At 57.6% G+C, this 20,981-nt stretch overlaps 1 protein-coding gene across 1 annotated transcript in view; it reads left to right on the top strand.

Moving 5' to 3' along the window:
- LOC133349347 (plexin-A1-like) overlaps window positions 1–20,981 on the top strand; it is a 131,876-nt gene that overhangs the window by 28,226 nt on the left and 82,669 nt on the right. The window lies entirely within an intron of this gene.

Below are 20,981 nucleotides of genomic sequence, written 5' to 3'. Positions count from 1 at the left end.
TCCCTCCTCCTCTGACCGCCGCTCCGTCGCCGCTCTCCGCGGCCGTCCCGGTGCGTCTCACGTCCCGGCCCCAGGTCACTCGCTTCTTTTTTGTAGTCGGCGTCCCGAACCCGCGGATGTCCTCCGGGCTGCCCGCGTGCGCTCCCCATTCCTGCCTCTCTCTGACGCGTGACTCGGGGACACTGACGCTCGTGTAGAAAGCGTCACGAAAGATGAATACTAAACTCTGAACGAGAATGTTTTATTTTACCCGGTAAGGCCCACTGAGCTATATATCGCTCTTTTTACAAGTCATAGCTCAACGAAGTGGCTCATCACGTAGACATTTATAGCAGCAGCCAAATACTCAAAACGCATGACGTTGATTCTAAATGTGGAAGAAAAAAAAACGGAGGACCTGCAAACGCCAAATATACAGGTGTCAAGAGTTGGGATCGAAGCCACGACCTCCTCCATACCAAGCGAGGTAGTTGACATCTCGCCACCGAATAGCGTGCAGCGAGCGCAGAGGAGCGAGGTGGCTGCTTGGTTCCACGGGGCACCGTGTGGCTCCACGCTGCAGCGCGCCCCTTTGATGGATTCGCCCATCTGGGCTTCAGAGAGGACAACCACATCTTGAATAAAGGTTGTCCATATGCGCGTGTGCGTGCGTGGATCATCTGTTAACTCACAACACCTGGGTCTTGCCTATGACCTCCTGCTGGCGAATCTTGAATGGGGCACACCACCTGGCATTCAAGTGCACTTAGCCTGGCACCGGCACTATTGTGAGATATAACCCGAACAGAGGGGCACGGTGAGTGTACGGTTGGCATCTGTTTGTTTGTGTGTGTACATGCTCCTGGGTTTATGTGTGTGTGGGGAGTTGTAGTGTAGCGGTTCGCGTGCTGCGCTACGAACCCGCTCACCCGAGTTCGATTCCCGCTCACCCAAGTTTAATTCCCGCTCATGGCCAACACCAGTGACGATTATCTGAACCGGTCCTGGGCCTCCCCTAGGTCTACTCAGTCTCAAATGAGTACCTGGTGCGGTGTGTATAAAAATCGCCACTGGGGAGACAAAGGCGACCGGGAGTGGTGTAGTGCACCCACCTCTTTGTGTGCCTTGCCGGCCTTCATAGGTACTCGCTAAGAGCACTTGCCCCAACAGTCTGTTAAGGCTATACAGGGGATCTTTGTATTTGTGTTGTTTTGTGTATGTTTGCACGTTCGGGGGTATGTAATCTGTCTGCCACCCGATGGCTCAGCCCAATTAAGGTCCCCGTTGATAGGTGGCTGTGGCAGAGGCGGGCACGGCGGAGAGGGGCCTCTCTAACTGGCGCTCGCAGCCCTCCCTGGCTTTGGCAAACATTACCCGCTCTCTCCGTCTCCTGCTTGGGAGAGAGAGAGAGAGAGAAAAACAGTTTTGCTCATTATTTTCTGAAGTGCAGTCTGCCTTCACTTTCTCTGGCTGGTTACTGCGTTAATAAAAATTCAAGAGGCTTTCAATTTGTATTTACTGCCTCTGCAAAGACCCTGAAAACATACGATTCTCCGGTCGTGTTTAAGTTGTTATCCAATATCACGATCGCTGTCCAACAAAGTACAAATCACTGAAGTTTGCGGCCACTTTGGGAAATTGTGTTTCTCCAAATATACCCAGTAATCACTCAAGTTTGTTTTGTTGCTCTCTCGCTCGTGCTCTCTCGCTCGGGCTCTCTCGCTCGCACTCAACTCCAACCCAGGAATGTGCGATGGGCGTCTCGTGACGAGTCCGGGGCGCGCTCGACTCCGCGTCGCTGGCAGTGCAGGCTCGTCCACACTGGCTGGCGTCAGGAAATATTTTTGCGGTGGTGGTAGTGGCGGTGGTGGTAGTGGCGGTGGTGGTAGTGGCGGTGGTGGTAGTGGCGGTGGTGGTAGTGGTGGGAGGAGTGTTAGTGCAACGGTTAGCGCGACGCTGCGCTACGAACCCACCGACGCGAGTATCATTCCCGCTCACGGCCAACACCAGCGACGAATATCTGAACTGGTCTTGGGCCTCTGGGAGACAAAGGCGGCCGGGCGTGGTGCTGGCCACCCACCTAGTATGCCATGCCGGCCTTCATAAGTGTTTGCTAACAGCACTTGCCCCAACAGTCTGTTAAGGCTATACGGGGGGGGGGGGGGGTCTTTGTTGATGGTCGTGGTGGCAGTGTCGGTGGTGGCAATGGTGGTGGTGCAGTGTCGCGAGGCGCTGTTTAAGTCGTCACAGTCAGAGAGCGTCTCGCTCGTAAAATGTCACTTCTAAGACGGCGCTCGGCACGACGGTGAGCATGGGATCACGGGATCGTGCACCCCCCCCCCACCCCATTTGTACCGCGATTGCACGGCCCGCACACTTGCTAGCTACGCCGCAGCGCAGGAGGAGGGCTTCGGTAGGCGCGAGGCAGGACGAGGCGTTGCGCGGCGCGGGGCGCGTCCCCCTGCACCGAGGGCGTCTCTGGTTGTGCCCAGAGCCGGGTCCATCGCCACGCGTCTAGCCACGTGTCTAGCCGCCACAGCCCATCACAGCAAGCCGTCTACTGGATGCGGCGTGCCCAAGGTGCAGACATAACTTCTGGATTGGCGACCCGAATGAAACGAATTGGTGGTCGCTTTGATGATCTCGAGGCCCGCGACCACCGCCCCCCCCCCCCCCGGGATTAGAATCGGCGGGCTGAGAGCGCTCGCTCCACCCTCCGTTTGCGGGGGCGGCTGCACCACGCCGAGACGACGCGCGGCACGGGATCCCACGGCGCTGGGGATGGCTCGGCTAGCGGCAGCAGCAATTTGTGTTGGGAAGTGCAGAGCGGTGGAAATGGAATCGATAAACGCCAAGGCCGAGGGACGGGCAGAGCGAGCGCGCACGGTCGAGGAACGGCCGTGACGACTATCGCAGGGGAACATCTCCTCCGCTCGTTTCCTCTCTCCGAACAAATCGATTTCACCCCCCCCCCCGCTCTCTGTTCCTCCTTCCTTCTGTGGACTTTAACCGGTTTTTGTATTTCTTAAATTATTAACACCACCACAACAATTGTATGCGCGCGCTTTCTCCCCGGTAGCCGTCGAGAAACGCTGACGCGGCCGCTCCCGTTATGTTATGGAGGGAAAAACACGGGAAAAAAACTGCACACAAAGTGAAAAACGCCGGCGGGGCGATGTGGGGGGTTGAGGGCATGGGAGGGGGTCGAGCGAGGCCCGAGGGGGCCTGCACCGTGCTGCGAGGCACGTGGTTTATCGCTCTCTAATGCTGCCCGGGATCGAGCGTCGCTTGCTGCGGGGGGCCGGGGCCCGGTCGGGTCGCGCCGTGGAGGCGGCGTCCTCCGCTGCCCGACGCGCGCTCGGCAGACGCCAGGGGCCTCCCGGCAGATGCCGGAGTCACGGCGTTGGCTCTCGCTCGCTCTCTCTCGCTCGCTCTCTCTCGCTCGCTCTCTCTCTCTCTCGCCCTCTCCTCTCGTGCGCTGAGGTGGCGCGGAGGAGGGAGTGTGCTGAGTGGGGAGGGTGGTTGCAGGAGAGGGAGTGAGTGTGGGTGGTGATGGTGGAGGAGCAGGAGTGTGGGTAGTGGAGGCGGAGTGAATATGTTGAGTGGGGAGGGTAGTGTAGGAGGAGGAGAGGGAGTGTGTTGAGTGGGGAGGGTAGTGTAGGAGGAGGAGAGGGAGTGTGTTGAGTGGGGAGGGTAGTGTAGGAGGAGGAGAGGGAGTGTGTTGAGTGGGGAGGGTAGTGTAGGAGGAGGAGAGGGAGTGTGTTGAGTGGGGAGGGGAGTGGAGGAGGAGGAGAGTGGCTCCCAGATCTTCACACCACACCCACACGACTCTGATTCCCCAACAGCGCCACGTGTCCGCACCCCACTCCTCCCCGCTCCGTGATCCACCTCCCTCTGGCTGGGGATTCGCGCTTCCTCATCAGAAGTTTGAATAACCCGCAGTGAGCAGGGGTCGGGAGGGGGTGTAGGGGGGGGGATGCCAGCGTGAGGATTTGAGGCGGTAGAGCGGGACGTGGATGTGGCCGGGATGGCGCGGCCGGAATACGGTGTGACCACCGGGACGTGCGGTGGTGTGAACAGAGTGGCATGGTGTGCCCGTGGTGGTGTGGTGGTGTTGGTATGGTCACCATGGCCTGGGCAGGGCTAGTGTGGGTGAAGTGGTGTGGTCAGATTGGTTTGGCGTGACTTGATGTGGTTAGGGCATGCGGGGAGACAATCAGACCCATGCCAGTACAGCAAGTGGGTTCCTGGATGTCTCTATGGCCTTACCATACGGGGCACGGTGGGCCTTCTCCAGGGTTTGCGGTTTCCATTCGACGTGGATTCCAACTCTCATTCATGAACGGAATTGGCCAAACATCGCAACTCCTCTTGAAAGTCTCCGAGACTCGGCGAGGCTTATCTGGGTAAACAACTTGACACTGTTGTGACGATTACGATTGCACGAGAAGGCTGAGCACAGCGTTGGTTGCTGGATGGGTTTAAACGTTCATGAACCATTTTAAAACGTAAGCGAAGGGGACAGGGGAAACCTGGCATGTCAAATTAAAAGAACGGAACGAGCTCCTGGAACAGAGACTATGGAGTGCCGACACATCTTTTGAAATACAACCTCGCCAGGACACCTTGGGTCACCATGGGATGATGCCAGTAGCTGAGCGACATCACCGTGGGATGATGGCAGTAGCTGAGCAGAATCACCATGGGATGATGGCAGTAGTTGAGCAGAATCACCATGGGATGATGGCAGTAGCTGAGCGACATCACCATGGGATGATGCCAGTAGCTGAGCGACATCACCATGGGATGATGGCAGTAGCTGAGCGACATCACCATGGGATGATGGCAGTAGTTGAGCAGAATCACCATGGGATGATGGCAGTAGCTGAGCGACATCACCATGGGATGATGGCAGTAGCTGAGCGACATCACCATGGGATGATGCCAGTAGCTGAGCGACATCACCATGGGATGATGCCAGTAGCTGAGCGACATCACCATGGGATGATGGCAGTAGTTGAGCAGAATCACCATGGGATTCTGTTTGTTTGTGTGGCGTGGTTCTGTTTGTTTGTGTGGCGTGGTTCTGTGTGTTTGTGTGGCGTGGTTCTGTTTGTTTGTGTGGCGTGGTTCTGTTTGTTTGTGTGGCGTGGTTCTGTGTGTTTGTGTGGCGTGGTTCTGTTTGTTTGTGTGGCGTGGTTCTGTTTGTTTGTGTGGCGTGGTTCTGTTTGTTTGTGTGGTGTGGTTCTGTTTGTTTGTGTGGCGTGGTTCTGTTTGTTTGATGGAGCTCGTCTTGGGGACGGCCCAGGTCCCCGCTCCTCTCCCCGGGGTTTGAGCGGCTTGAGAGCCGCCAGGCTTGAGATTACCCTCCAATTAAGGGGTCACGAGGTCCACCGGTGTTTACAAGCGGCGTGCAGGTAATTACTCACTCGTAATAAATACGTCCTTTCTTTGCGTATTTATCGTGTTTGAATTAATGCCCGAGCGGCTGAGAGTATACGCGCGCTCGTGGTGGCAAGTCGCGGCATGCCAGATTATTATTTAGTGGGGTTGACCACAAACATTCAGCCGGGCGGTGGTGGTGGTGGTGGCTGCGCTGCTGCCCGCGACTGCCTGCAACCCAGAGCTGTGGAGGCAACGGCGAGGGTTGGTGGACCGCACGCAGATGGGCTGTGAAACTCCCTTCTCGTGGGCGTCGTGGAGGAGGCGGTACATCGAGTGGACTCATCGCCATCTGTTTCCATCTGTACGGTGTTATAGCGTTGCCTCGGGTTCCTCCCACTTGTATAACAAACACAGCTCATCACTCATTGGCTGAAAATTTGTTGCAAATACAAAAACTACTCAATACAGCAGCAGCAGGACCCTCCTGAAAAGTCATACGACTCAGCGTGTCTCTCCTGGATACACGAGTACATTATTAATACTTTGTTATTATTATCTTAACGTAGGACCAGGGATTCATATTCAGCCTGGTCTCACTGGGTGGAGTGGCAACCCCGCACATCACATCCAGTATACCACCACCACCACCGATGGCTGCTGAGTCACGTGTCGCCCATGCAACTCGACCCACAGGATGCAGGAAATAATCCCTGGGCAGGAACCTCCTGAAAGAGTGTCTTGAGACTCATGGATTCCTTCTCGGGTAAATAATTTACTTCATTATTGTCACGTTTTACATTTCGACTGCAGCGAGTAGATCGTGGCGCAAATGCTCCGCACGCGCTCGCCGCGGGAGCAGCTGCGCACGGGGCCCGTCGTGGGGAGGCGAATGGCGTGGAGAGTTACGCGCGCAGACCAATTGCCTATTCCTTATCCAGGCTCGACCCGGCTTAGCTTCCGAGCTCTCACGGGATCGCCTCGCATCGCAGGTGACGTCGCCGCGGCCTGCTCGAGCACGCACCCCACAGGTTGCTGCAGCCACTCGAGGCTGCTACACTGCACCCCGCATCGAGAAGGCAATTACCGGAAACGATCAGAAGGTCCCAATCGTGACAATCGAATCGCCGGGGGCACGGGGGACAGTGGGGATCGTTCCGCACACATTACCACGAAGGAGCGAAAAGCGTCTGACAAATTGTTAATTACGTGTGAAGATGTTTCATGTAAATGTAGCGGAGGTAGCGACGGAGCGCGCTGGGTGCAGCCGAGGAGCGATGAGTAGGATCGGGCCACGTGCTGCGGTTGAGTCTTGACGCTCGAGCCAAAGAGGGCCGCGCTGTCGTGGCAGGAGCGCGGAGACCCCGGAGACAACCCAGCAGCGCCGCGGCGAGAACACTCGGCACCGCCTCGCGGCCCCGCGCCTCCGACACCTGGCAAGCGCCTGCGCGATGGCCACCCATCCAATTAGTCAGCGGGAATATTTCCGCAACCGGCACAACGCATCCAGTAAACCTCTCGCTCGCGATGGGCTGCGGCTACTACCAGTCATGTGCCACCCACTCAGATCCACTAGGAAAAATATTCGGCGAGAAATGAATGAAGCCCCCCCCCTCCCCCGGTGGTGTGCGGGGGGGGGGTGGCGGTGGGGGGTGCCGCCGTTCCGGCCGAGGAGCGATAATTGTGATCCAGTCGCTCGTCGCCTCTCTCTGGCGGCACCTGTGGCTCTGGCTGATTGAGGCGCAGGTGTGAGGCAGCTGATGAACGTGGCGGTGGTGGCAGTGGCGCTGCTGCTGTTTCACGGGCGGGCGGGCGGGCGCGTGATCGAGGTGGACGACTATACCCGGCCAGCAGTGACTTCTTCCTCCCCCCGCCCCTCGTCCACCCCCCACCTATCCCCCTCCCTCACCCCCAGCCTTCCACCCCCCATCGCTCGAGGCTGATGTGAGGGAGGGGGTCGTGGCGATGTTGTTGGCAGCTGAGTGGAGGGTGTCTCTTGAGTTATGGGTTCTCTGTGTGTGTCTGATGTGTATGTCCCTCTAACAGGCTGCATATTTCCTGCCTGCCCACATGGTTGTACATCTGTCCATCTACCTGCTTGTCCGGTTGTCTGTTAGCCTTGCCGTCTGTTTGCCCATCTGTGCGTTCGTGTGTGTATTTGCGTGCCTCGATTCACAACGTGCGTGTGTGTGATGTACTTACAACAGCCGCAGTTTGCCACCAAGTGTCGGTCATATCGCCATGGCGCTTGTACCAGGCTAGGTTTACCTTGAGGCTATCAGGTGAAGTTTGGAAGGTTCGCTGCTGCTGGCAAGAAGGAGGTCACAGGACGGACCCAGGTGCCGTGGTCTGACTGACAATGTGAGCCATATAGCCTGAACAGAATTTTAGGGAAAGTGCTGTAATCGAGCACCGATGAAGGGTGGCACGGCACATGACGGGGTTGGTGGCCAGCACCACCGCCGGCCGCCTTTGTATCCAAAGTGGCGATGTTTACACACCGCTCATTTCGTATTTCAACGCGCTAACTGCTGCGCCACCGCTCCCACCTTGTGTGCATCGCCCAGGGAGTGGCACCTCCGCTAATCACGACCCAGAAGCCATCTCGCATCTCGGCGCTCTGCCAACTCACCCGAATGTCGGCGTCGGCTCCTCCTCGGGGTCGCCGTGGCCGCCGTGGCGTCGTTAAAATTCGCCGTGCGTCGCCCCTCGCTGCCAGCGCCATCCGGCGGCGGTGCCAGACGGGGGGGGGGGGGGCAGGCGGACATCGCTGCCGCCGCCCCCCATCAGTTAGCCAGACAGGCGGGCTGGCCCGTTAGCCGGTCAGATAGCTGGGCAGCGAGTTAGCCAGGCTGGGGCCACGAGGTGGTTAGGCTGGCATCGAGTTCCTGTCTCGAGTAAACAAGGCCGCACTTGGTATTCCGTGTGCACGGTCAGTGAAGCCAACCGGAAAATGCGCGCGCGTGTGATGGCGCGCGTGTGATGGGGCGCGTGTGATGGGGCGCGTGTGATGGGTCGACTCGGCCTCAAACGAGTACCTCGTTTGGTGTGTAAACATCGCCACTGGGGAGACAAAGGTGGCCGGCGTGGTGCTGGCCACCCCACCCCCTCGTGCGCAGTGCCGGCCTTCATAGAGGTGCTTACTAATAGCACTTGCCCCAACAGTCTGCTACAGGCTACACGGGGTATCTTTGTCTTGTGATGGGGTGCGTTTGCGCAGTGGTTAGCGCGCTGCGCTACGTACCCGGCGATCTAAGTTCGATTCCCGCTTACTTGCCAACACCGGTAACGATTATCTGAACCGATCCTGGGCTTCCCCCATGTCGATACAGCCTCAAATTAATACCTGGAGCGGCGGTGCTGGCCGCCCTCCCCCTCGTGTGCCGTGCCGTGCGGGCGAGTGCGTCATGCGGCACTCACGCCACCTCGATCCACATCGTTCTTCATCATCGCCAAGCGAGCCCAGCAGCTTCCTCCTCTCCGCCCGTCTCCACGTGGTACAAACCACTCAGCACGTTCCGTGTCAATATATAATAGGTGACGTTTCAGGAAATGGCCCTTCTTCGTCGAACATAAGTGGCACTCATGTATGCATGTTTTAGGTTTGCTTTTAACATTTATTTTATATGTTGTGTAAATTGTTTTCCATTTGTGGCCGCGTGTTACTATTGACGGACGCTTTGTCGAGGTTTTGGTTCGCGGAATGAGTCGAATGTTCTCGTCGAGACTGGATCCAGGCGCAGGCCGTGCCCACCCAGCCAGGGAAACTTTTACACCCCCTCCCGCCTGTCGCTTATGTGTCGCCTCTCCTCGAGGGAGTAATTTGCCATCTCGAGGGCGAGGTCACGGCGCACTTAACGCGCCGCGTTCGTCTCACCGCTGGCGCCGAGTACTCTCGGGGTCCCCACCCAGCGAGTCGCTAACCAACTCGACCATCGCTCTCGCCACGCGGTGTCCCCACGGCTGTCAATCACGAGAGAGGCCACCCACTCAAACCCATCACGACGGCTCGCACACAAAGACGAAGATCCCCCGTGTGGCCTTAACAGACTGTTGGGGAAAATACCGTTCGCGAGCAGCGCCTATGGAGGCCAGCACAGCACACGAGGGGGTAGGTGGCCGCCTTTGTCTCCCTAGTGGCGATGTTTACACACCGCACGAGTTGCTCATTTGAGGCTGTGTCGACCTAAGGGAGCCCCATGACCTGTTCAGATAATCGTCGCTGGTGTTGGGCGTGAGCGGGAATTGAACTCGGGAAGGCGGATTCATGCGCTAAGCGTTACACTACCGCTCCCTATATCCACGCACACATGCACGGACTGTTAGGTCAAGTGGTGTTAGCGAGCACCTATTATAGACAGCACGACGCGCGAGAGGGTGGTGCGGCCAGACCCGCACTCGTCCGCCTCTGCAGGCAATGCTGACCAGACCGCACTGATGTTTACTAAAACGAATGAAACCTGCGTTGTGCCAGTTGTCTCGTTGCTGCTGCCTCAAACAATGGGGCCACAATTCTGAACCTTGGCGGCCACGAGACTCCGGCGTTCAGGGAGAGCCGGGCCGAGTCTCGGGACTCGCTGCCAGGGAGGGTTCCCGCTCCGCCGCGACGTTTGGCCACTTCCATTCGCGACGAGGACGACGCTTCGTGGGAACCAGAGAAACCGGACACAGCAGCCCATCGGCCCAACGCGGGGGAGGTGACGCTCAGTGGCACCACTCAATGGACGGCTTCACTAACCCACTTGCTGCACTGCGGGGTCTTGGCCACCTCAAGCATAGTTTGTTGTAGGTATGTGTGTTGAACTTCCTTCGCACCGTACGTAGCTGACAGTGCTAAACCACCAAATCGCTGCATCGATCATAGGCGTCTCACCACCACCACCCATCACCACTTTCGCAGCCGTCACCAAATACAAAGATACGCCGAATAGCCTTTACCAGACTGTTTGGGCAAGTGCTGTTAGCGAGTACCGCCACCACCGCGCCTGTGCAGGGCTCGGGGGGCGCGGTGTGGCCGACACGGTGGCGGTGATGATGGGGGCGGGGGCAGAGAGCGATAAAGACGAGGGAAAGTAATGTGCTGGGATTGGAGGCAGCTGGGAGCACGGGGGGGGGAGTCGCCTTTGTTCGCACAAGGGCGTGAACAGTGGGGGAGGGAGGCAGGGGTGACGGTGGGAGGGCAGTGGGGGCAGGTGAGGGCAGCCGGGGAGCGTTGGGAGGCGAGGTTAAGTTGTCCTGGATAGAGGAGCAAATGTTTCAACACTGGTTCTGCCTCTCAGCCAGCAATTAAAATAATTAGCTCACATCTCTGCCCCTCCCCCCACCCTACCCCACCCTCGTCCTTTCGCTCGCCTTTCATCTTTTGCACGCACACACACTCTCTCGCACTCTCTCTCCCTCTCTCTCCCCTCCTCTCTCGCACTCTCTCCCCTCCTCTCTCGCACTCTCCTCTCATCTCTCCTCTCTCTCCCCTCCTCTCTCGCACTCTCCCCCCCTCTCGCACTCTTCCCCCCCCCCTCTCGCACTCCCCTCCCTCTCTCTCCCCCCTCTATCCCCTCCTCTCTCGCACTCTCCCCTCCTCTCTCTCCCCCCCTCTCTCCCAGTCTCCCCGAGGCGCGCTCTCAACTCACCGACTCTCTCTCGAGCTCTCACCACCGCATTCTCTCCACGCCCCCCCCCCCCATCACCAATGTCAGAATGCAGTCGCACTAATTGCTTTCGGAAAATATATTAATTCTTGTTCATTTTCATTTGCCGGAGGTGGGGGTAGGGGAAGGATAAATCATCGTTCTTGCTTTTTAGGCTTTTTAATTCTCGAGCGCTGTCGAAGCCGGCTCGCCCCTTCCTGTGTCGGGAGCCAGGGTCGCGTCGTCCCCTGGAGTCGAGGCAGATACTCCCCGCGCGTTTACTGCGGAAATAACGACGAGAAAACAACAACAATAAAAACAATAACAATGAAAACAATAACAATGAAAACAATACAACCAATAAAAACAATAACAATAAAACCAATAAAAACAATAACAATAAAACCAATAAAAACAATAACAATAAAACCAATAAAAACAATAACAATAAAAACAACAACGACGTCGTCGTCAGATTGTCTGCGGAGTGGGGAAGTTTGCGAGTCACGTGACTCTCGCGGCAGCTGTCGCAGTCACTCGCGCCTCTCGTCACGTGCGCGCTGCGGGCGACTCCGCCGCGTGTGTGTCTGTGTGTGTGTATGTCTGTGTGTGTGGCTGTGTGTGTCTGTGTGTGTGGCTGTGTGTGTCTGTGTGTGTGGCTGTGTGTGGCTGTGTGTGTCTGTGTGTGTGTATGTCTGTGTGTGTGGCTGTGTGTGTGTATGTCTGTGTGTGTGTATGTCTGTGTGTGTGTCTGTGTGTGTCTGTGTGTGTGTATGTCTGTGTGTGTGGCTGTGTGTGGCTGTGTGTGTCTGTGTGTGTGGCTGTGTGTGGCTGTGTGTGTCTGTGTGTGTATGTCTGTGTGTGTGGCTGTGTGTGTCTGTGTGTGTGGCTGTGTGTGTCTGTGTGTGTGTCTGTGTGTGTGGCTGTGTGTGTCTGTGTGTGTGGCTGTGTGTGTCTGTGTGTGGCTGTGTGTGTCTGTGTGTGTGGCTGTGTGTGTCTGTGTGTGTGTATGTCTGTGTGTGTGGCTGTGTGTGTGTATGTCTGTGTGTGTGGCTGTGTGTGTCTGTGTGTGTGGCTGTGTGTGGCTGTGTGTGTCTGTGTGTGTGTGGCTGTGTGTGTGGCTGTGTGTGTGGCTGTGTGTGTCTGTGTGTGTGTCTGTGTGTGTGGCTGTGTGTGGCTGTGTGTGTCTGTGTGTGTGTATGTCTGTGTGTGTGGCTGTGTGTGTGTATGTCTGTGTGTGTGGCTGTGTGTGTCTGTGTGTGTGGCTGTGTGTGGCTGTGTGTGTCTGTGTGTGTGTGTGGCTGTGTGTGTGGCTGTGTGTGTGGCTGTGTGTGTCTGTGTGTGTGTCTGTGTGTGTGGCTGTGTGTGGCTGTGTGTGTCTGTGTGTGTGTATGTCTGTGTGTGTGGCTGTGTGTGTCTGTGTGTGTGGCTGTGTGTGTCTGTGTGTGTGGCTGTGTGTGTCTGTGTGTGTGGCTGTGTGTGGCTGTGTGTGTGTATGTCTGTGTGTGTGGCTGTGTGTGTCTGTGTGTGTGGCTGTGTGTGACTGTGTGTGTATGTCTGTGTGTGTGGCTGTGTGTGGCTGTGTGTGTCTGTGTGTGTGTATGTCTGTGTGTGTGGCTGTGTGTGTCTGTGTGTGGCTGTGTGTGTCTGTGTGTGTGGCTGTGTGTGTCTGTGTGTGTGGCTGTGTGTGTCTGTGTGTATGTCTGTGTGTGTGGCTGTGTGTGTCTGTGTGTGTGGCTGTGTGTGTGTTTGTGTCTGTTTAAGTAGGCGTGTGTGTGTCAGTGTGTTATCGTCACTGGGGGAGACAAAGGCGGCCGGACGTGGTGCTGGCCACTCTCCTCGTGTTCCGTACCAGCCTTCATAGCTGCTGGCTAACAGCACTTGCCCCAACAGTCCGTTAAGGCTACACGGGGGATCGTTGTCTTGACTTTGTCTTGTAAGTCCGTGAATGTCCGCGGCTCTGTGCATGTGCGTCTGTGCGTGCCCAAGTTCCCAAGGGCCGACCGCCACAGATACACTTGCAACACACACACACACAGATACACTTACAACACACACACATAGATACACTTACAACACACACACACGCGAGCCGTCATTGACGGCGTCTCCCCCTTTTGTTTGCGTGGCGCACGCCCCACTTGTGAGCGCGCGCTTTTGGAAGTGAAAGAGACAAAGACCCCCAATTTAGCCTCGAACAGACTCCGTGGCCGGTGCTGTTAGCGGCCACCTATGAAGGCCGCCCACCAATTGTTGACTTCGCCACGTAGTTGCACTGCACGTGTGCGGTAAGCCCTCGCTTAACGCGCGGTGCCCACGCCATAACGCGCGCTGGCTATAACGCGGTTCTTCCGTTCGGGAGCACATCGCAGAGTGCGGACCGCGCACATGGAGCAGCTGACGACTTTGTGCCGCCATCGCACTGTGTGTGCGGAGTAGTAACATCCTATCGTCGCCGAACGTTATCGCTCCGTTATTGTTCGTGAACTTGTTTTCGCTTAACGCGGCACTCTGCAGGGACGCGTCGACTGCTCCCGCGTTAAACGAGGACTTATTGTGCTGATGCCTTCATCCCCGGAGGGACGATTGGCTGAGCCACCCCCCTCCCCACCCAGGACTTGAACTGTGACCCTCTGCTCGGAGCCGCTCAGCCGTCCTGGCGCGCCACTAGGATTAATGATTGATGGTATTTGTGAGCCGTCCACGGGATGAAAGCACAGCAGTGGATTCATTAGTCTGTGTGCTTAGCTCAGTGTGTTGTCTTCTCTTATCTGTGCTAGATTTTCCCCGGGTTCTCCAATTTCCTCCCACACCGCCAAACTCCCATTGCGAATGTAATCATCCCCAATGTAGCAGGACCCTCCTGACAAAGAGTCTTGAGACTCACTTGCGCTTCCCTGGGCCAGGGCAAGATTCGCGCTCTCGGTAACACGAACAGCAGACGCGTACGCACACACACACACACAGACATCCTCTTTAAACCCGCGTGAGAGCCCGTCGAGACAGCAGTCTATCTTACATGGGAGACCTTTAATTGTCCCTTCCATAGGAACGTGGAATGTCCACGCTGCGAGATTTTAGACCAAGTCGAGCGCTCTCCGCCACAGGGACGGTGGGCGGCTCACCGTGGGGGGCCGTAGCGGTTCCGCATGGTCCCCGCAGGGTGTGGTGGACACGGCGATTGGCGGAGAATGCGGTCTCCTCGTGGACGTGGGGGCAGAGGGAGAGATCGGCCCCTGGCTCCGCCGGGCAGCCCCGGGCGGCGTCGAAGTCGTCATCGCCTCCCAGTCCCCGACCACCCCTCGCCCTCCCTCACCTCCAACGTGACCCCCATAACTCCGTGACCGCGGGCGAGCCCCTGTGAATGGCCTGAGTACTTGAATTGCCCATCCGGCACTCTCCACTACCCCCTCCCCCTACTCCCCCGAACCCCCGTGGAGTGATTCCTGGGAGCCGCTTTGCCCCCCCCCACGCTCTCCGCGCCGCGCTCGCCCGCGTTGCTCGGGTCAGGCCCGCAGTAAATCTGCCCCTAACGGCCTCTTCCCCAGCTCATTCCTCGACCTGCGGCATTTGCTCTGTTCAGATTAAGTGGTGGTGGTAGTGGTTTTATGGTGGTGGTTGTTGTAACAGTGGTGGTGATGCTAGCGCTGTTGAAGGTAGCAGAGGCGATGCCTGTGGTGGTTGTGGTAAAGGCGGTGGTGCTCGTGGCAGGGAGGCAATGTTTGTCGTCTCAGCGGGGTTGTGGTGTTGGTGGTGTTGGTGATTGTCCCTGGCAGTGGTGATGCCAATGACAGTGCCAGTAGCGGTGGTGGTTGTGATGGCGATTGTCAGGATGATGATGATGATGGGAGTGGTGGTGATGCGGTGGTGATGGTATCAACGGTGTTGGCAACAACCACGGTGGCGGTGGTCGTGGTGGTGGTGGTGGAGGCGGCTGCCGTCTCGCTATTATAGAGCTTCAGGAGCATCGGGGCTGCGTGCGGACGTGTGCGCGTGTGTGCTGGGTGCGTGAGCTCGTCTGTGACTCGTTGTCTTGGTAGTGGTTAACGCACCGCGCAACGAACCCGGTCATCCGAGTTCGATTCCCGCTCGTGACCAGTAATTAGGTCGACTCGTATGAACGTCAGCACTAGGGATACAAAGGCGGCCGCGCGCGGTGCTAACAACACTCGCCCCCTGCAGTCTGTCGAGGCATCACGGGGGGGTCTGTGTCTGTCTGAGTCGCTCCGCGAGGAGAGGTTCGGGTCGGTACCGACCCGCGGCGGGGCAGATGGAGGTCGCCCGGGGTTTGTCATCAGTCGGGCGGGCGATGCCGCCTAGCCCCGCGTGTTCGCTGCAGGCCATCCTGTGTCTACTGCTTCACCCGGCACACCACCTCCAGTGTGCCTCCGGTCGCTACGGGCTGCGGCTTCTAGTTGCTTGCCACCTCCCGGCTCTAGCAGTGAGCAGGGACACGTGTCAGTGAGATCTCTATACTTGATTGTGTGTTTTATTTGATCGTGATAATTTTTGCTTTATCCACGCAAACTGAATCCACGGGATTGTTCCGAGCCCTCGGCGAGATGCCATGAAATCCGGGGACATTTGTACCGGGGGTATCGAGGGGGTGGGGGGAATTAAATAACTACAAATACATTAATAACCCAGTTGCTTTGAGGATGTATCAGACTGTGACTAAAAGTGAAAAGAAGGGACTGCTAAAGAAGTGGCTTCAATTATGAAAAACAAACATGCTTTGCAAATAGAAACAAGAGAGACAAAGAGAGAGAGAGAGATAGGGGGAGAGAGGAGCACAAAGAGAGAGAGAGAAACGACAACAAATGAAGTGTTTAAAGTTTCCGTCGCGTCCGCCAAGGACTCTCTGTGCCCGGGAGGTGGCCGAGGCCCCGGGACGTCTCCCCCCCCCATCGCCCCCCTCCCCTCCTCGCCCCCCTCCCCTCCTCGCCCCCCTCCCCTCCTCTCTTCGCCCCCCTCCCCTCCCCCGTTGCGTCGCCGCAAGCTGCCGAGGTGGACATTCAACTCGCGTCTCTCTTGCGAAATAGACTGGGTGGTGTTGGTTGTTGTTGTCTTTGTCTCAAGAGGCTCTTGTCCGGAGATGGACATTGAATCCACGACGTCTCCGCGTAGCAAGTGGCCGAGCCGTGACCCTGGGTCGCCTGGAGCGTGGCCCACGTCGTGGGGTCTCGGGAGCGGTAGGGGGGCGATGGCCGAGGGGCTGAGACTCATCACCGAGTCGGATCCACGCACCCGGGAGACGGAGCGGTAGAATCGGCGAATCTGAGGCGCTAGACTGGATGGATCGTTACATCGTAGGATCGCTCGAAATAGCTTGGGGGGGGGGGGGGGTGGAATCTTTTATTCAACAGTGGATCAAACTTGGCTGCTGCTGCTGCTGATTACCAACTGCGGTGATCTCATCTCAGGGCGAACACAGTGGCAGCGTCGCCTCGCCCGCCGCCAGTCCGCTCGCGTTCTTCTCAAACCGCGCCGCTCATCCTCGCTAATTGTCGAGCAGATGATCGGAGCAGTCTCCCCAATCCCTCCTCCCCACGTGGTGTCCTGCAGGGCACCACTAATAGAGTCGCTTGCGCCCCGTCGCGTCGTTCCGTCTGTTTGTTTTGCCGCGTTCATTAATTAATTCGATCACTCACTGGAGCCGCCACCGCTGCCAAATCATCTCATCACCATCACCATCGCTGTGGCGGCGTCTTCGCGCGGCGGTCGGACGGGGCCCGCTGATGAGGCGAGAGCCGCACGGGGAGGCGCGGCCGCGGGCAGGGAGATGGAGCGGCGATGGCATCTGTCCCGCGCATGTAAATGCGACGATGATGATGATGGCGGTAATGCTATTACCGGTAACGAGCGGGCGAGCAAATTCCATTGCATGTAAATAGCGAGGCAGGCTGCGTCTGCACGGTAACGTTGTCACGTCAATTATCTTGCACGCAAAACAAATTTGATTGTTTTACCGAATTAGCAGAGACCCCCTTTGGGATTGTGTGCGCGCGTGTGTCGCGACGTGTGAACATCAGCAATGGGGAGACAAAGGCGGATGGGCGTTGTGTTGGCCACCCACGCACTCGTGTGCCGTGCCCGCCACAACCGGTGCTCGCCACAACCGGTACTCGCCACAACCGGTGCTCACTAACAGCACTTGCACCAACACTGTTCAAGGCAATATTGGGGGATCTTTGTCATTTGTATGCGTGAGTGCATTTATCTGTGCGTGTTGATGTTCTTTTGTGTCGTGACTGTGTGTGTGGGAATGCGTGTGTGTTTGTGGTGCCAGTGTGTATTGAGTGTGTGGTGTTACTGTGTGTGTGTGTTTGTGGTAGAAGTGTGTATTGAGTGTGTGGTGTTACTGTGTGTGTGTGCGTGTGTGTTTGTGGTGCCAGTGTGTATTGAGTATATGGTGTTACTGTGTGTGTGTTTGTGGTAGAAGTGTGTATTGAGTGTGTGGTGTTACTGTGTGTGTGTGCGCGTGTGTTCGTGGTGCCAGTGAGCCTCACGTCCCCACATGACGGAGCCTCACGCATCCACATGACGGAGCCTCACGTGCCCTCATAACGGAGCCTCACGTACCCACACAGCCCCGCGTGTCTGCACCCGGCACACCCCGTCCAGTAAAACTGTGGCCTGCGGCTACGAGCCACGTGCCGCCACCTCCGGTGACACCGAAGTGAAATCCCTCCCGGCAGTGTCGCGGTGCCAGCCATCGCGAGCTGGCGAGGCCGGGCGCTCTCTCCCCTTCTTCCCACGCTCCGCCGAGCTCGGCGCGGTGACGACGATGACGATGATGGCGCCCGGGCGTCGAAGCGGCGCTCGCCTCCCGGTGCCGCCACGGTGGTGCCGCCGTGATGGATGGCGCGCCGAGCCGTGCCACGGGAAACGAGGCGCGCGCGCGACACCGGGCCCCCGGGGAGGAGCTGTCGGCGGAGAAGGGGAACAAAAGCGATCCTCTTCCCAGAGGGATCAGTTTAGTGGGGGAGGAGGGGCGGTGGGGGTCTAATGCGGAACAGTTGTGTGGTCGCGCGCGTGCGTGCGTGTATGAAAAGTGCACGTGCGCGTATGAGAGGTGCACGTGTGTGTGTAGATGTGAATTTCGCACAAGTGTCACCATTGGCCTTATCGCGTTATTTTGTTGTGCAGTGCCCATGTCAGCTGCCACCCCCCTCGTCTACTATATCAATCCATCGTCGTCTCCATCATCGTGCCTATCATTGCTCCGGTGAAAGCTCTTGGTTTCTCTTGCTGTGATTACAGCGCTTGACTCGCAATCAAAATCTCGCCAATTAAATTACCGGTAGTGGGTTACCAATCCAACATCATCTTTTGTGAACTATCTAAAATAAGTACAACTTTGTGAGAAGACAGCAATTGGGTAATTCTCCGGAATGACTGGCACCCACCATGGGAATATGGAATTTCCACCACCGGCTCGAGGGGCTATGACCACCGGCCGCGCTGTCAACGGGCAGCGCCCCACGAGGGGACACCTCGCCGTTTAATTCCATCCCCGGCGCAGTGCATCCTGGGAGCGTCGTGTTTGTCGATGCGCTATAAATACCGACCGTGCGCTCACCGCTCTGGGCAGGAAACCCTCCGTCACCAAACAGCAGCAGCGGCAGCAGCAATAACAACAACAAGAATAATAATCGCCCTAATTGCGACACAAATAGTAGGACGGCTCCTCCCCTGCCGCGGAGGTTCTGAAGCGGGGTGACGCAGGATGGGCTGTGGCGGACACGGGGGCCGCGCGGGGAAGGGCAGCCGCCAGGTCGGCCTCGCGGGACGTGGGCGTCGTGGGCGTCGGGGGTCACGCGCGCAATGGATGGAGGGATGGATGTACGCACAACTCGCGGTGCCCAGCCACACCTGTACCCACAGTCGTGGGGAGGGGCAGTTGACCCGGCCGGCATTAAAGGTCGCGCGCTTTGCAGGTTGGGAAGTAGTGATGTAGCAGTGATGACGATGGCGATAAAGGGCAGCGCTCAACACGATGCAATCTACACCACCACCAGCACCGCCACTGCCACCGCCGCCACGGCTCTCGTCCCATTCTGTGGGACCCCCTCCTCCTCTTCCTCCTCCCGTGTCGCAACGGAGGTGGCGACATGAGTTCACAGAAATTACAATCGCGCGTTGAATTTTATAGAGATAAATAGATAGCAATTACGATAGCGGTTTCATTTTTGAAAGCGGCTTTTGTTATTGTTAGATAAATCTTTAATTTCACCCTTGGTTCTGTGAGAGCTCGGATGACTGCGTCAATTGCCACGGAGTCAAATGGCGAGCCAGCGCGTTCAGTGTCCCCGGGCTGAGATTTGTTCCGAGAAATTAGTTTATTAAGCCTCACATAAAAAGGTCGGCTGTCAGCGCCCGGGGAAGCTCTCACGAGAGGAGACTTGAGTCGGGGGAGGCCGGGTGGCTCGGAGGTCAAAGACGCTGAACCGGCACCCATGGGGGACCTGGGTTCGTGTCCGGGTTTCAGCCACCCAACCACAGAGCAATGATTTTAAAGCGGGTACAGTATTCACAGTATTGCGAGTTCATGGTCTCAGTTCAGTTACCAATGAATGCATACAATACAACAACAAACCCGTGAAATTTAATTTGGTTCTGCACTAAATTTGGATAAATTCCAGCTCGGAGAATTAAAAGCACCAGTTTGACCGTCATGCGACGGCCATCTCCATTGCACTACGTTAGCAGGAGATTGCAGCGCGCCTAGTTTTGGATCTGGGAAGCAGCTCTGTGATATCCATTTCCACGGGCCCTTGTCGAACACGGGCGCACCGCGCCGCTTACTCCGAGTGCCCCGATTGGACATCTCCATCCCCCGTGACTGGAATAAAATCGGGATTTTTTTTTTCCGAGAACAACTTGACGATAAACACGTGATCCGCCCGCACCAGCGGGGGAGCGACGTGGTTGTCCCGGCGTGCGTGGGGGGCTAGAGGGGGGCTCGGGAGATGGGGGGCTATGGGGGTGCGGGGTGGGGAGCTTGGGTGGCACGACTCTCGGGGGATGAACGCCGCTCCCGCCCCTCCTGCCGGGGGAAGGTGCGACCGTCAGAGGCATCACAATCCATTTGGGTTTTTTTTATTTTGCTACTGAACTGGCATTCTGGTAATTAACTCATTTTATAGAGGTATAGACGCGCGCGCGCCTTGGACGCCATGAACAAAAGCGAAATTGTGTGACGGGAAGCGCGCACGTGTTGCTCCGGGATGAAGGCAGCAGCTGCGATGTTTGCCGCCTGCTTTGGTGACGTCGCTTTGGCGATGCTCGCCTCACCGGCTCGCCTCACCGGCTCGCCTCACCGGCACGCCTCACCGGCTCGCCTCACCGGCACGCCTCACCGGCACGCCTCACCGGCACGCCTCACCGGCTCGCCTCACCGGCACGCCTCACCGGCTCGCCTCACCGGCACGCCTCACCGGCACGCCTCACCGGCACGCCTCACCGGCTCGCCTCACCGGCACGCCTCACCGGCACGCCTCACCGGCACGCCTCACCGGCTCGCCTCACCGGCTCGCCTCACCGGCTCGCCTCACCGGCACGCCTCACCGGCTCGCCTCACCGGCACGTCTCACCGGCACGCCGCGAGCCCCCTCGCACTTCCCCTTCTTCTCGTCCGCACGCACGGCGCGACGCCATCCAGACTCGCGCAAGCCGGCGGCAGTTATGTCAACAAACTCTGAACCGGATTGCTCGCTTCATCTTTTTACGCAGATTCACAGGTGGCTCAACGTATTAATAATTAAATAATGGTAAACACCCCTTGCGGTTTCTTGTCAGTCCGCTCGCCGCGGGATGAAGGCCTCCTCGTGCTGTGTCGGTCGTGAGGGTTGTTCAGCCATACTTCACCACGCTGGTCAGTGTGTGCAGGTTGGTGGAGGCCAGCACCGGTTCCGATAGCACCTCACCACCGCTGTTGGCCGTGCATAGCACAGTGTTAGAGAATGGCACGTGGAAGCAGACATCACAGAA

This window comes from Lethenteron reissneri, chromosome 30 (assembly GCF_015708825.2).
Source record: "Lethenteron reissneri isolate LAM-NWPU_2019-01 chromosome 30, ASM1570882v1, whole genome shotgun sequence".
In the NCBI taxonomy this organism is placed as follows: domain Eukaryota; kingdom Metazoa; phylum Chordata; class Hyperoartia; order Petromyzontiformes; family Petromyzontidae; genus Lethenteron; species Lethenteron reissneri.
The sequence above is the reverse complement of the archived record's forward strand: the minus strand, read 5'-3'. Positions and strand labels throughout refer to the sequence as shown.